The following is a 14,381-nucleotide window of genomic DNA, read 5'->3' on the forward strand; positions in this document are numbered from 1 at the left end:
CACAGCTCAGAAAGCAAACTTATAACCTGAACATATGGATATGCGCTACATCAGTATTTAAGCAGTAGAAAATGATGCTGAATGTTGTCCAATCGTCAACCAACATCCCGACTTCTGAAGGGAAATTGATTGGTAAAGCAGCTGAAGATGGTTGGGCCAAAGACTCGACCCTGAGGAACTCCCCTCTAACTAAGAAGGCCTGTTTCACAAATGGGACATTACACATCTGAACAGGTTGGTTAAAAATATCACCTGTAGAAAAATCCAGAGATTCAGGTAGACTGCTGTTTGTTTCAAAGATCACCTGAGGGCGAAGCTGTTTTAAAGCTACCGCCGAGGACACTGCAGCACCCGGGTAATGGGTTCTGAAGAAGGTGCACACAATACTGGAATGGTTCACTCTGTATCTGCGTTAACATCTCCTGCCAGACACTGCTGACCTCCTCCAGCACTGTCTGATTGACTCTCTGATTTTCAGCATCTGCATGAGTCACCCTGAGGACCCGCCCGGCACTGTGACGTAATGGATAGTCTGCGCATGCGTCCACATCCCCGGACAAGATGGCGGCTGTTCACCTCGGAACTGCGATACATTTAACTGCAAGTTACTTTTCAAGGTGTTCGCTTCTCGCTGAAATGGTTTATAAACGCTCTCCAGCTCCTGCAGCCTTACCGTGTGGAAAAGCGCGTCTCTCCCCATTTTCAACGGAGATAAAGTCGGTACTGCCAATGTGCTGCCCTCGCCTGTCGCGTGTATAGTGGGCTTTGAGTACCGCGGCGCATGCTGGGTAGCTACACCCGCCATTCAATTCAGTGATTTCAGAAGATTGATTCTGTTCATAAATAACTTTTTTTTCTCTGTATTACAACCTTTTGTTTTTAAAATAATCTTTGGAAGAACAAAATCGGCGGTTAGAAAAAAATACCTTAAAGTGGGATGCATCTATCGAATCTCTCAATTGTCTCTACAACATAATCTTGTCATGAAAGTACGGGATCTCTCAAAGCCTTTGTAAATTCCCGTCCTGAGTTGATGGTGGTGGATTTTGGAAACTCCTTTAACAGGTGGACGTTTAGCACTCAAACCAAGAGATATATTTGTTTATTCTGAATGTGTCTCAACATGTGTCTTTTGTCATGTCATTTTGCAGAGAAATGGAAGTAATGAAAACTGAAGTTTTTCTCTGATTCCAGTTCTGTGCTATCTTCTCAGCTACAAGGTCCAGCCTAAGAGTTTACATTAAGGACAATGAAATTGGTTCAGTGGTGAATATTATCGAGCATTCAACTATAACTCAATACTGAACTTGCTTTGCTGTGGTTCATTGGTCAGGCCCTGGTGTGATCCCTTTACTGGGGATCAGAATCCATGTCCATCCAATGCTCTGTTTCATCCCTGTCCTGCATGACAATCTCTTTTCCATTGTCCAACATGTGTCACCTTTAATGATGTGGATTTTAACCAGATGTGATAGTTTATTGTTATTCCGTCCAGTCATGTTCAAATGAGGGTTTCATCACTGCATGTCCCTAAGCTATGTGCTGTTAATTTATTCCAATCGTATATGTGGCCTCCCTCACAAACATCACTCAGACTTCCCTATGCTCCTGCTTGCTTTTATTCTTCATGCTCCTTCTTACACACTGTTTTCCCTTCCCTGTTCTTACCACCCCATCTCCCCTTCCCTGTCCTGACCAATCCACCTCCCCCACAATCCCTTTCATTTCTCTTTCATCCCTGAGAGGCGCAAGTCTTTTCACGGTCGAGATCCTTTTCACGATCGAGATAATTTTTAAAGAGTTACATAGAACGTAGAACAATGCAGCACAGGAACGGGCCAACGATGTTGTGTTGAACATGCCGCCCAAAACCCTTTGTGCAGTCAACCTGAAACCAAACTGTGTTAGCCTGACTGCAAGTTGGGAACATGCTGGACTGTATTATAAATGATACGACAATAAATGATAACCGGACGCTTAGGAACAATGGGAAAAATATGGTTTTGTAGAAGCGCAATATTTTCAAATCTGTTGTATTAAAATTTTGGTATGAGCATAAGTGGCAGAATAGATAGGGGTGTGGGAGGCTGTTGGTGGTGGTGGATGTTTAAAATTCCAGAAGCATTTTGACAAGTTTCAACAGGAGCTAAAGTATAGCGAGGGAGAGAAAAGAGCCCCTGAAAGGTCACTGAGGCGGTTTATGTGGAATCACAGTTGATGGGGGAGATCTGGAAAAAGAAGTGTTAGGATTTACTGTGGGGAATCAGGAGAAAACAGCACAAGGAGCGCACTGTCAGCCCAAAGCCGCACCCACCCCCTTCACATGGCCACCTTCTGCCCCAAGTGTAACAGAGTCTGTGGAAAGCCACATTGGTCTGTACAGCCACCAACACACACCCCCTGAGCGTGGGAGATAGTCAGCCTCGTCTGTGACCCATCACCAATGCGATGATGAGAGAGGAAAGTTGAATCCCCTCACTGTTATCCCAATGCCTTTGTTACAAATTCAAATAATTCCCTGTTAATCCAGTGTCTCACAATGTAATGCTGAAAAGGGGCCTTAATGCCCCACCTTCTTGTTCACCCTGTGACCATGTCTCCCTGCATGTGATTAGGTAGAATTCACAAGTCAGACGTGCATATCCCTTATTGCAAATACTTCTTTCATCGAAATTTAGAAACAGTAATTTACTTTTTATCACAATTTCCGGTTACAAACATATTTGCTGATGTACAATTTTAATTAAACTCACTTCCTTCCTGTTTCTTTCTGTTTCTCCTCAGCCACGTCCCGATGTTTCAATATTTTAACCTTTCCCCATAGAATTGGGATTTCCTTTCAGCTGAGCTCTGTACTCCTCATGTGTGTCAGTTTAAAGCACTCTGCATAATCCTGGTCATATGATTAACCAGGGCACTGGTTCCACCACTGTACCATCCCAATAAAATAGCTGACTTCTCCATGAGAACTGGTAGCAGTTCCCACTGCATCAGACTCACTTCTTCTGACACCATTGTTTGATTCAGTAAACCTGCTGCACTCTGGTGATATCACTCAGTATCTCTCCTCTGTCAACGCCTCTCACTCCTGCAGCTGGTCTGAGATTCTGAGCCAACAGAATTCTCCACTCCAGAGAGACGCAGCAGCACAGGCCAGGGATGGAGACTGGGATTTTCCAGGTCTCTGTTGGACTCAGTTCTACTCTACATGAGTCATCCTAACTGTCTCAGTCTAATTTCCCATTCTGTCTGTTTCTCTGTCTCCTGTAGGTAATCAGGATACTCCGGACTTAGCCGAATTCCTAATTCTCGTCCATTACCACATTGAAGACAATTGGTCAGCCAGAGAGAGATGGAGAGTGAGATCTGGAGCCTTCAGTAAATCCTGCAGCTGGTAAGATCACTCACCGTAAACAGCACAGGGAGTAGTTAGTGGCCTTCTCTATTCAGACCCGGAAGACAGGACATAGATACAGAGCTTAGCAAGGAAGCTACATTCTATGCTTCATTCCCACCATCTTGTGAGAGTCCTGCTCTCACCTCTGCTGTACTGGTACTCACTGAGTCAGCACAGAGATCCCAGGCATCAATCCTGCCCCATGCTATATTAGTGATCTCTGTAATATCCTCCAGTCCCAATAATCTTCTCTCTGTGTGCATTAGAGGAGATTTCAAACAATGCTCTCTCAGGTTCTCCAATCCCTAACACCCTAATCCCTACATTTTTCCAGTAGATACTAAATTACTACATCCCTGTAAACCCTGACAGTGCTGCTTATCCCTGTAAACTCCTCCTACCAACACCACCCTCCATGTCAATGTATTTTACTTTAACCTCTTCGTCTTTCCCTATCTGTGAAAACTACTCCAGCTCCTACAATCCTTCCTTAGCTGTGAAAAAAATGTAATCTCCTTATCCTTCTCCAATTCTTCGAACTTAATCGATGTAAACTTCACCCTCAACCCCGCCACCCCCTACCCCCACCAACCCTTCCGACAATGGAACCTCTTTCAGTTTGAGCAATCGTCCCCATCTGTGTAACTGTCTCCAACCCAGCAACCTGGCATTGTCCATTGTTTTCCTATCTCCGTCGTCTCCAGAGCCTAGAAGTCCACTTACATCTTTAAACGTCTTCAGTCAGTACAACCTTCCATATCTCTGTTAGTATATAAAATACTCTTCTCCCTGAAACGCCCTGAAACTCCCAGACAACTGTAGACCAGTGAGCCTGACGTCAGTGGTGGGCAAGTTGTTGGAGGGAATTCTGAGGGACAGGACGTGCATGTATTTGGAAAGGCGAGGACTGATTCTGGATAGTCAACATGGCTTTGTGCGTGGGAAATCATGTCTCACAAACTTGATTGAGTTTTTGGAGAAAGTAACAAAGAGGATTGATGAGGGCAGAGCAGTAGATGTGATCTATATGGACTTCAGTAAGGCGTTTGACAAGGTTCCCCGTGGTAGATTGATGAGCAAGGTTAGATCTCATGGAATTCAGGGAGAACTAGTTACTGGATACAGAGCTTGCTCAAAGGTAGAAGACAGAGGATGGTGGTGGAGGGTTGTTTTTCAGACTGGTTGCCTATGACCAGTGGGGTGCTACAAGGATCGGTGCTGGGTCCTCTACTTTTTGTCATTTTCATAAATGATTTGGATGCAAGCATCAGAACTACAGTTAGTAAATTTGTAGATGACACCAAAATTGGAGGCGTAGTGGACGGCGACGAAGGTTACCTCAGATTACAATAGGATCTTGACCAGATGGGCCAATGGGCTGAGAAGTGGCAGATGAGTTTAATTCAGATAAATGCGAGGTGCTGCATTTTGGGAAAACAAATCTTAGCAGGAATCATACACTTCATGGTAAGCTCTTAGGCAGAGTTACTGAACAAAGAGACGTTAGGGTGCAGGTTCATTGCACCTTGAAAGTGGAGTTGCAGGTAGATAGGATAGGGAAGATGGCGTTTGGTATGCTTTTGTTTATTGGTCAGAGTATTGAATACAGAAGATGGGAGGTCATGTTGTGTACAGGACATTGGTTAGGCCACTGTTGGAATATTGCATGCAATTCTGGTCTCCTTCCTATCAGAAAAATGTTGTGAAACTTGGGAGTGTTCAAAAAAGATTTACAAGGATGTTTCCAGGTTTGGAGTATTTGAGCTATAGGGAGACGCTGAACAGGATGGGGCTGTTTTCCGTGGAGCGTCGGAGGCTGAGGTGTGCACAAAATTATGAGGGGCATGGACAGAGTAAATAGACAGTCTTTTCCCTGGAGTCGGGAAGTCCAAAACTAGAAGGTATGGATTTAGGGTGAGAGGGGAAAGATATAAAAAAGACCTAAGAGGCAACTTTTTCATGCAGAGGGTGGTACGTGTATGGAGTAAGTTGTGGAGGCTGGTACAATTGCAACATTGAAGAGGCATTTGAATGGATAAATGAATTGTAGGCGTTTGGAGGGATATGGGCCAGGTGCTGGTAGGTCGGACGAGATTGGGTTGGGGTATCTGTCCATCATGGACGGGTTGGACCGAAGGGTCTGTTTCCAGTCTGTACATCTCTATGACTCTATGTCTATGACCCTCTGTCTGTGCCTATCAGTCTTCCTGCCGCTAACCTATATCCATCCCTATCCCTATCTCCAGAATCTAACCCAGCTCCCTCTCTCTCTGTAAATTCCTCCAATCCCCAAACCTCTTTGTCCCTCTGACGTTCTTGAGCAGATGTAACTCTGTTTAACTCGAGCATCCTCGAGCCCCTGCAAGCCTCCCTTTCCCTGTAACTTCTCTCCATCTGTTCAACTCTCCACTACTGAGGAATGACTCCCTGCATTCGCCATAAATGAGATGGAATGACAGTGCACAGATATGATTGACCTGTCATTCCTGAGATGTGGCTGCAGAATGGCCATCGCATGGAAGTGAATACTGAAGGGTTTTGTGGGATCGAGGCAGGCTAGCCAAAAGGCAACATGTTGTGAAGAAAGGATGAGGTGAACGCAGAAATGAGCCATTCATGTGGAAGTGAAGATCAAAATTTGGAGTCTTATTTGAGTGGAGCTGAGAATAAGCAAGCAGCAGCAGCTCTTAGCAGGAAGTCTTTTATAAGAACCAGACAGTGATGGGTATGTCATTATGGTTACAGTCAGGATACTGAATGTACTTGTAGCAAGGGCAGTACAGTAACTGTGTGTGACAGTAGTCTCCATCCCGACTGGATAACTAATGAGTATCAGAGCCGGGATGGAATCCTGGATTGTATACGAAATGTTTTACTATAACATCACATCAAGGAGCCATCAACAAAATTGTCTTTTATAGATCAAATGCTGTGTAATAATAAATATCTAGTAATCCCATTATATAGGTATTTCGTGAGCTGAGCCCCATAATGTTATGCAGGACATACTGAGTTTGAGTTCCGACCATGAGATGGAGGAGCGGAATTAGGCCATTTGGCCCATTGCGTATGCTCTGTCCTTCAGTCAGATCATGGCTGATCTGATGATCCTCTACTCTATTTACCAGCCTTTTCCACAAAACCCTTGTCTCCCTGATTCATTAAAATCTGACCAAGTCTGTTGTAAATATTCTTAATGACCCAACCTCGACAGCCCCCTGCAGTCAGGAATTCCCAGAAAGTCACTCCCTCTGAATGAATACATTCCTCCTCATCTCCATCTTAAATGGGTGAGCCCTTGCTGGGATTTTATGCTCTTTGGGTACAGATTCTCACACCATTGAGACAAAAGGAAGTGACAGAGATCATTATTGCAGATGACATGAAAATTAGTGGAGTCGATGTTAATAATCAAGGTGATCCAAGGTTGCAGGAGGTTACAGATCAGTTGGAAAGATGTGCAGAGAAATGACAAATAGAGTTTAAGCTGGACAAGTCTGAGGTCATGTCAAATTCAAGAAGAAAGTTAGCATCCTGAGGGACATTGATGTACGGAAGGATCTTGGTGCAAGTCAGTAACTCCCTGAAAATGGCAACACAAATGTTTTAGATGGGAAAGAAAGGAAATGTAACACTGCCCTTCTTCGGTCACAACGTTGGGTACAGTGGTTTGCATCTGATGTTGTAATTTTATAAAATGTTTGTTTGGTCACATTTGGAGTACTGTGTGCAGTTCTCATCTCCACACAATAGGAAGGATGGGGAGGCTTTGGAGAGGGTACAAAAGGGGTTTATCAGCACGTTGCCTGTGTTAGGTTTTTGAAGGGAGTGTTAGGTGTAAGAGGAAATTTAACAAAGTTGGATTGTTTTGTGAGAGTATCAGAGGTTGACAGGCGACCAGGTGCAGGAAATCAACATTAGGACAGGGACAGATCATGTGGTTAGTCGGAAAGTCTTTTCCAATGTGTCAGTTTCAAATAGCTGAGCACATAGATTTAAGGTGAGAAAGAGAAAGTTTAAACGAGATGTGTGATGCATGTTTTTCTAACGTAGAGAGTGGAAGTTACTGAGGGAGGTCGGACAAGCAGAAATATGAGCAAAGCATTGAAGTGGCATTTAGACAGAAATATGAACAGGCAGAGAATAGAGGGATATGGACCATGTGCAGGTAGATGGGACGAATTTAGAATAGCATCCTGGACAGCGCAGCCATGATGGGCGGAAGGGCCTATTACTGTGCTGTACTGTTCTGTGTTCTAACTTCCTAGCATCTAAACTGTCAAAGCCTCCCAGAATCTTGAATGTTTCATTCAACTTCGCTCTCATGTTTTCTGAACGTCAATGGGTTCAACCTCAGTCTACTCCATCTCTTCCCATTAGAAAATCCCGCTTTTTTCAGGATCAGCCGAGTGACCCTTCTCTGGCCTGCCTCCAATGTGACAATGTCGTTCCTTAGGGCACTCAGACTGCTCATAATATTCTAGGTGTGGTCTGATTGTACCTTACCCTAGATCTCCCTTTTTTAGACGCCATTTCCTTTGTAATAAATACCAGCATTTGATTTGTCTCCTCTATTACCTGAAGAGCTACTAAGCTACATTTTTCAGATTGATAAGCAAGAACTCCCACAACCCTTTCTGCTGTCAGTCGGAAACCAAATAGTGTTAGCCTGACAGTAAGTCAGAAACATGCTGAAATGTGTGAGAAAGGATATGTCAATAAACAATAACTGGACCCTTAGAAACACATTTTCCTACAAGAGAATTTGTTATTGAGCCTGTTGGATTTTATTTGTTGGTGTGAAAAATAATGGCAGAGTAGATAAGGGTGTCGGAGAAGTGTGTTGGTACGGAGGTTATGGATTATTTGAATTTTCAGATGCCTTTGCACAAGTTTCCAGAAGGGCTAATGAGTAACCTGGTAGAGAATAGGGCCCGTTAAAGCTCAATGAAGTCACCTATGTGTGGAACCAGAGGAGATGGGTGAGATATTAGCCAAAATAGTGTTGTCAGAATTTACTGTGGAGAAAGACACGGAAGCTCAGGAACTTTGGGAAATAAATAGTGATATCCTGGCAAGAATGCTCAACAGAGAAGAGAAAGCGCTGTAATCTTAAAACAAATAAAGGTCGATCAATCCTCAGTAGCTCATTAGATCGATCCTAGAACATTGTGGGAAGCTAGGGAAGCGATTGCAGTGTCCCTAACATAGATAATTACATTATCAACAGACACGGTGAGGTGTCGGAAGACTGGAAGGCGGCTAACGCTGTTCCATCACTTCAGGCTGCAGGGAAAAGCCAGGAAGTGACAGCCCAGTGATGGGTAAGTTGTTGGAGGTGCTTCTGAGAGAAAGGAGTTAAGTATATTCAGAAGGGCAAGGGCTGACTAGAGATAGTCAGCATAGCTTTGTGAGTGGATAAGTGGTTCACAAACCGGATTGACTCTTAAAGAAGTGGAGACAGTGAGGTCTGCAGATGCTGGAGATCAGACTTGACAGCGTGTTGCTGGAAAAGAACAGCAGATCAGACAGCATCCGAGGAGCAGGAAAATCGACATTTCAGGCCAGAGCCCTTCATCAGGAATGAGGAGGTTGCCAAGTGATAGATGAAGGCACAGCAGTCAATGTTGTCCACATGGACGTCAGCAAAGCATTTGACAAGGCTCTAAGGGATGTAGAATGTCTAGTCAAGAGGAAGAACGAAGCTGACTTAAGGTTGGGGAAGCAAGAATCAAATAGAACTCTAGATGGTTACATGGGGCAGCACGGTGTCTCAGTGGTTAACACTGCTGCCTCATAGCACCTGGGACCTGATTTTAATTCCAGCCCCTGGTGACTGTATGTGGAGTTTGCATGTTCTCCCATCGTCTGCGTGTGTTTCCTCCCGGTGCTCCACTATCCACTGACAGCCCAAAGATGTGCACATTAGGTGACTCAGACATGCTAAATTACCCAGAGTGTTCAAGGATGTGTAGGTTTGGCACTTGAGTCAGGGAATATGTAGAGTAATATGGTGGGGAATGGGTCTGGTTGTGATATTCTTTGGAGGTTTGGTTTGGAGGTGTTGGGCCAAATGGCCTGTTTCCACACTGTAGGGATTCTCTGAAGGTACCAGGAAGGAACTGAAGAATGGACTTAGGACACCTCGAAGGGGGCATGAAAAAGCTTTATCGGGAAGGATTAAGGAAAACTGTAAGGCATTCTCCACTTACATGTGGACCAAGAGCATGGCCAGAGTGAGGGTAGGGCTGATTTGGGTTAGTGGAGGGAACTTGTGTCTGGAGTCACAGGAGGTAGGGGAGATGGTTAATAAATACTATGCCTCAGTATTTACGACTGAGATGGACCTTGTCATTTGTGAGGACAGCATGAAAAGGGCTGATACATCTTTACAGGTTGATGTTAAGAAGGAGGATGTGCTGAGAATTTTGTAAAACATAAGAATAGATAAATCTGCTGCACCCGAAGCGGTGTCCAAAGTTACTACAGGAAGCGAGGGAAGAGATTGCTGAGCCTTTGGCGATGACCTTTGCACCCTCAGTGTCCACTGGAGACATACCAGATGATTGGAGGCAGGAAAATGTTATTTACTTGTTCAGGACAGGGAATAGGGAGAATCTTTGGAATTACAGACCTGTCAGTCTTATGTCTGTGGTGTGCAGATTATTGAGGAGGACTCTGAGAGACATGATTTATGATTCATTAAAGATAGTCTGCTTGACATTGTAAGGGGCAGGTCATGCCTTACAAATCTTATGGAATCCTTCGAGAACGTGACAACACGTTTATGGCTCATTCAGAAATTACGGAGGCATGGGATACAGGGAAACCTGTCTGTCTGGATACAGATTTCGTGCCTCACAGAAGACAGAAGCTGATGAAGGATGGAAAGCATTCATCCTGGAGCTCGGTGACCAGTGGTGTTTTGCATGGGTTAGTTCCGGGAACTCTGCTGTTTGTGATTTTTATAAATAAATTGGATGTGTGAGTGGAAGAGTGGGTTAGTAAGTTTGCCATTGTCACGAATGTTGGTGGAGTGGTGGATAGTGTGGAGGGCTGTTGTAGGTTGCAACAGGACATTGACAGGATGCAGAGCTGGGCTGAGAAGTGGCATATGGAGTTCAACCTGGAAAAGTGTGAATTGATTCATTTCGGAAAGTCGAACTTAATTTTCTATTACAGGGTTAAAGGCGGTAGACTTGGCAATGTGGAGGGACAGAGGGCTCTTGGGTTCCATGCCCATAGATCCCTCAAAGTTGCCACCCAAGCTGATAGAGTTGTTAAGAAGGAATCTGTTGTGTTGACTTTCATCAGCTGGGGGATTGAGTTTTAAAGCCGTGAGGTTATGCTGCAGCTCTATGGAGCCCTGGTTAGACCCCACTTGGAATATTGTGTTCAGCTCAGGTTCCCTCATTACAGGAAGGATGTGGAAGCTTTAGAGAGGGTAAAGAGGAGATTTACCAGGATGCTGCCTGGACTGAAGAGCATGTCTTATGAAGAAATTTTGAGGGAGCTAAGGCTTTTCTCATTGGTATGAAGAAGGGTGAGGGGTCACATGGTCGAGGTGAACAAGATGGTGTGAGGCATAGACAGTGAATAGTGCGAGATTTCTTTTTTGCATGGCATAAATGGCTATTATGAGGGGGAATAATTTAAAGTGTTTGGAGGATGGTTAAGGGGAGATGTCAGAGGTAGGTCTTTTACACAGAGAGTGACGGGTGGGTGGAATGCACTGCCAGCAGTGGTAGTAAAATTAGATACATTAGGTACATTTAGTAGACTCTTGGATAGGCACATGGATGACAGTAAAATGAAGGGTACGTAGTTAGTTTGATCTTATAGTTGCATAAAAGGTTAGCATGACATCATAGCCGAAGGGTCTTGTGCTGTACTGTTCTGACTTCTATCTTCCATGTGGTAAACTGGATAATAAGCTCAGATCAATGCAAAAGGATATGGCATTCAGGAGGAGCTAGTCAACTGGATACAAAATTGGCTTGATGGTAAGAGACAGCGGGTGATGGGAGACATGTTGTTTTTCTAACTGGATGCATGTTTGGATAAATGGTTTGGAAGGGAATATTGGTTTCCTGATAAGTACGTTTCTTGAGTGACACTGAAATTGGTGGTAAAGTGGACAGCGAATAAGGTTATCTGTGATACAACAGGATGGACACTACTGCTGCGAAAGTGAGCTGGAGAATAGCAGATGAAATTAATTAGATAAAGGTGAAGTGTTCCATTTTGGTGAAACAAAACAGGGTGGGACTTGTACAGTTAACGTTCGGGCCCTGAAAATATTGTCAATCAGAGACCCGGGGATGCAGGTACACAGTTCTTTGAAAGTGATGTCACAGGTAGACAGGCTGGTGAAACAGGAGTTTGGGATGGTTACCTTCATTGGGCAGAGCATTGAGAGTAGGAGTTGGGTTGTCAGGTTTGGCTGTACAAGACATTGGTGAGATCACCATAAACGAATTATTGATCAATCGGATGAACTCATCTGATTCACTTACCTGCTTTAGGGAAGGACATCTGACATTCTAACCTGGTCTGGCCTACATGTGACTCCAGACCAACAACAATATGGCTGAGTCTGAGCTATCCTCTGGGCGATTATCTGTGGGGACAAAGAATGATGTTCCGATCAGTGACACCCACATCCCATGAATGAATAAATAAAAATACATATGTCCCTCCCTACCTCTGCATCAGCTGCAGCTGCAGCAATTCGTCCTGGCTTTGTAACACCGTTCAGGCCCTGACCACTCTTTGAAATGCTCTCACCACCTCCAGCACCTTCAGCTGCCCTTGTTCCTATCGTGTCAATAAACCCTGACAATGATTCCCCTTCCCACTGCCCTCCTCCTGCTCGCAGACCCTTTGCAATCCCCTTAAAACGTACTCATAATTCATACTCTCACTTCAGGTTTTTAAGAACGTTCGGTGATCTTCTAAGCCTGATAACTAATTTGATCCATTTTGTCCGAAGCGGGGTGGGAAATTATTTCTGAGGTTTTGTCTTTGAACGGAATATCCTTTTGTTGAGTGATTTACACTGTTCCTTCAAATGTTTTCCACTGTTCATTTACAGACATATGTTTCAGTCTGTTTAGCCTGTTTACCGTTGTCAGTTCTCCTCTCAAACTCATGTAAACGGTGATTTTTATTTCTAGTTGTGGCTTGTCCTTTCTGTGATTCACTTGAAAACTCTCCATTTCTTTAAACTGCACTTAATCACAATTTCCCAGAGGATCTCTCCAGGTGACATTACTCATTCACTAAGTTTCATCGCACAATGGTCAATCAGAGATAGTTACATTCCCAGCCAACTGCACAATGTGTTATTCAAAGAAACTGAAAAACATTCTCTGAACTCCTCTTCCAATATCACTCTTGGGTCAGTGTGACAATCCCAGATTATGCGAATATTGAAATATCCCAAAATTATCACAATGTCTTTGTTAAAAATTTCCAATGTTTTCCTTCTTAATGCAGTGATGAGCAATGGAATGCTGTTCGGTGGTCTAAAACTGTTCTGCTGCTTGTATCCTTGGCAAGTAGTAGCCAGAAGTTACATTCAGACTGACTGTACTTCATGACCTGAGGCCAAATACTTCCTCTGTGATACCTTTGTTATCCATTATTGTTAGCATTGCCCATTTTGTCTGAATTTCTGAACGATTGAAAATTCATGTTCCACCTTTTGTTCGCCCTGTAACCAGGTCTCCCTGGTGCCTAAAGCTCTTTCATCTGTGTCACAAATCCATCGACCTTATTGCAGAGACTTTGTCCATTCAAAAAAAAACATGATTTACTCTTTCCCACAATCTCCTATCACAAACCGATTTGCTGATGTACAGTTTTACTTAAACTCTGTCCCTTCCCATTCCTTTCTGCTTGTCTTTCAGCCACATCCCCATGCTGTTCCGATGCTTCACTTTTTCCCTTTGGACTTGGAAAGCTCCTTTCACCTGAACCCAGTCCCTGCATCCTCTCTGTCAGTCTAAACCCCTGTCCATAAACCTACCGACATGTGTGGGGAGGACACTGGTCCCATTACAGTTCCATTGGGGCCCAGTGAAATGGGATTGTTTTTATTCACTCGGGGGATGTGGGTGTCTCTGGCTGACCAGCCGCTCGAGCCCAGCCCTAGCTGATCTTGAACTGCATAGTTTGCTCGGTCATTTCAGAGGGTAATTAAGAGGCACACACTTCGCTGTGGTTATGTCGTGCCGACCACGTGAGAATGGCAGATGTCCTTCTCGAAAGGACAGGTGTTTGGATTTTTTGTACATCAGCCGTGGTTTCATATTATTTATGGATTATTAATTATTATGTTTAAAATTATTGATTTCAAATTCCACCATTTCAGATGGTGGGATTCAAACCAGCCTCCCCTGAATATTAGCTGAGGGCTTGAATCTATGCTCTACCAATAATATCACTTGGTCATCACTTCACCTGCTTGTCCCCGAGCACTGGTACCAGTGCATCATGAAACAGAACCCCTTCTTCCCACACAATTGTTTGAGCCTGATACCTTCCAGCACTCTGGTGATATCATTCAGTATCTCTCCATGTGGTATACCTCACTGTGAGAGTCTAATTGCTGCCTGTGTCAGTGCCTCTCACTCTTGCAGCTACACAGATTCTGAGCCAACAGAATTCTCCACTCTAGCGAGATAAGGCATCACAGGCCAGAGATGGAAACTGGGATTTTCCAGATTTCTGTGGGACTCAGTGCCATTCGAAGTGTGTAGCCCTCACTACATCAGTTTAATTTTCCATTCTGTCTCTTTCTCTGTCTCCTGTAGGTTCTCAGGAAGTTCCTGACTCAGTATACTTCCCATCTTCTGGGTCTCTTGTTCATCACCTCGTTGAAGATGGTTGATCAGCCAGTGAGAAAAAGGGGAGGGAGATCTGAAGCCTTCAATAAATCCTGCAGTGAGGTAAGATCACCCACAGTGCACAGAGCAGAGAG

General features: G+C 44.2%; 1 long non-coding RNA gene across 2 annotated transcripts; it reads left to right on the top strand.

Annotated features, from left to right (window-relative positions):
- Nucleotides 1-583: 583 nt before the first annotated feature.
- LOC148137966 (uncharacterized) lies at nt 584-14,331 on the top strand. Of its 2 annotated transcripts, none has more exons than XR_015754131.1 (3): nt 584-1,266; nt 3,271-3,394; nt 14,215-14,331. It is a non-coding gene; the product is annotated as an uncharacterized LOC148137966 (long non-coding RNA). The 2 variants fall into 2 exon arrangements; XR_015754130.1 differs by having other exon boundaries at nt 584-1,065.
- Nucleotides 14,332-14,381: the final 50 nt, after the last annotated feature.

The sequence above is a fragment of the Chiloscyllium plagiosum genome, unplaced genomic scaffold (genome assembly GCF_037043375.1).
Source record: "Chiloscyllium plagiosum isolate Xiang-an unplaced genomic scaffold, Cpla_swu_hap1 HiC_scaffold_42, whole genome shotgun sequence".
Taxonomy (NCBI): Eukaryota; Metazoa; Chordata; class Chondrichthyes; order Orectolobiformes; family Hemiscylliidae; genus Chiloscyllium; species Chiloscyllium plagiosum.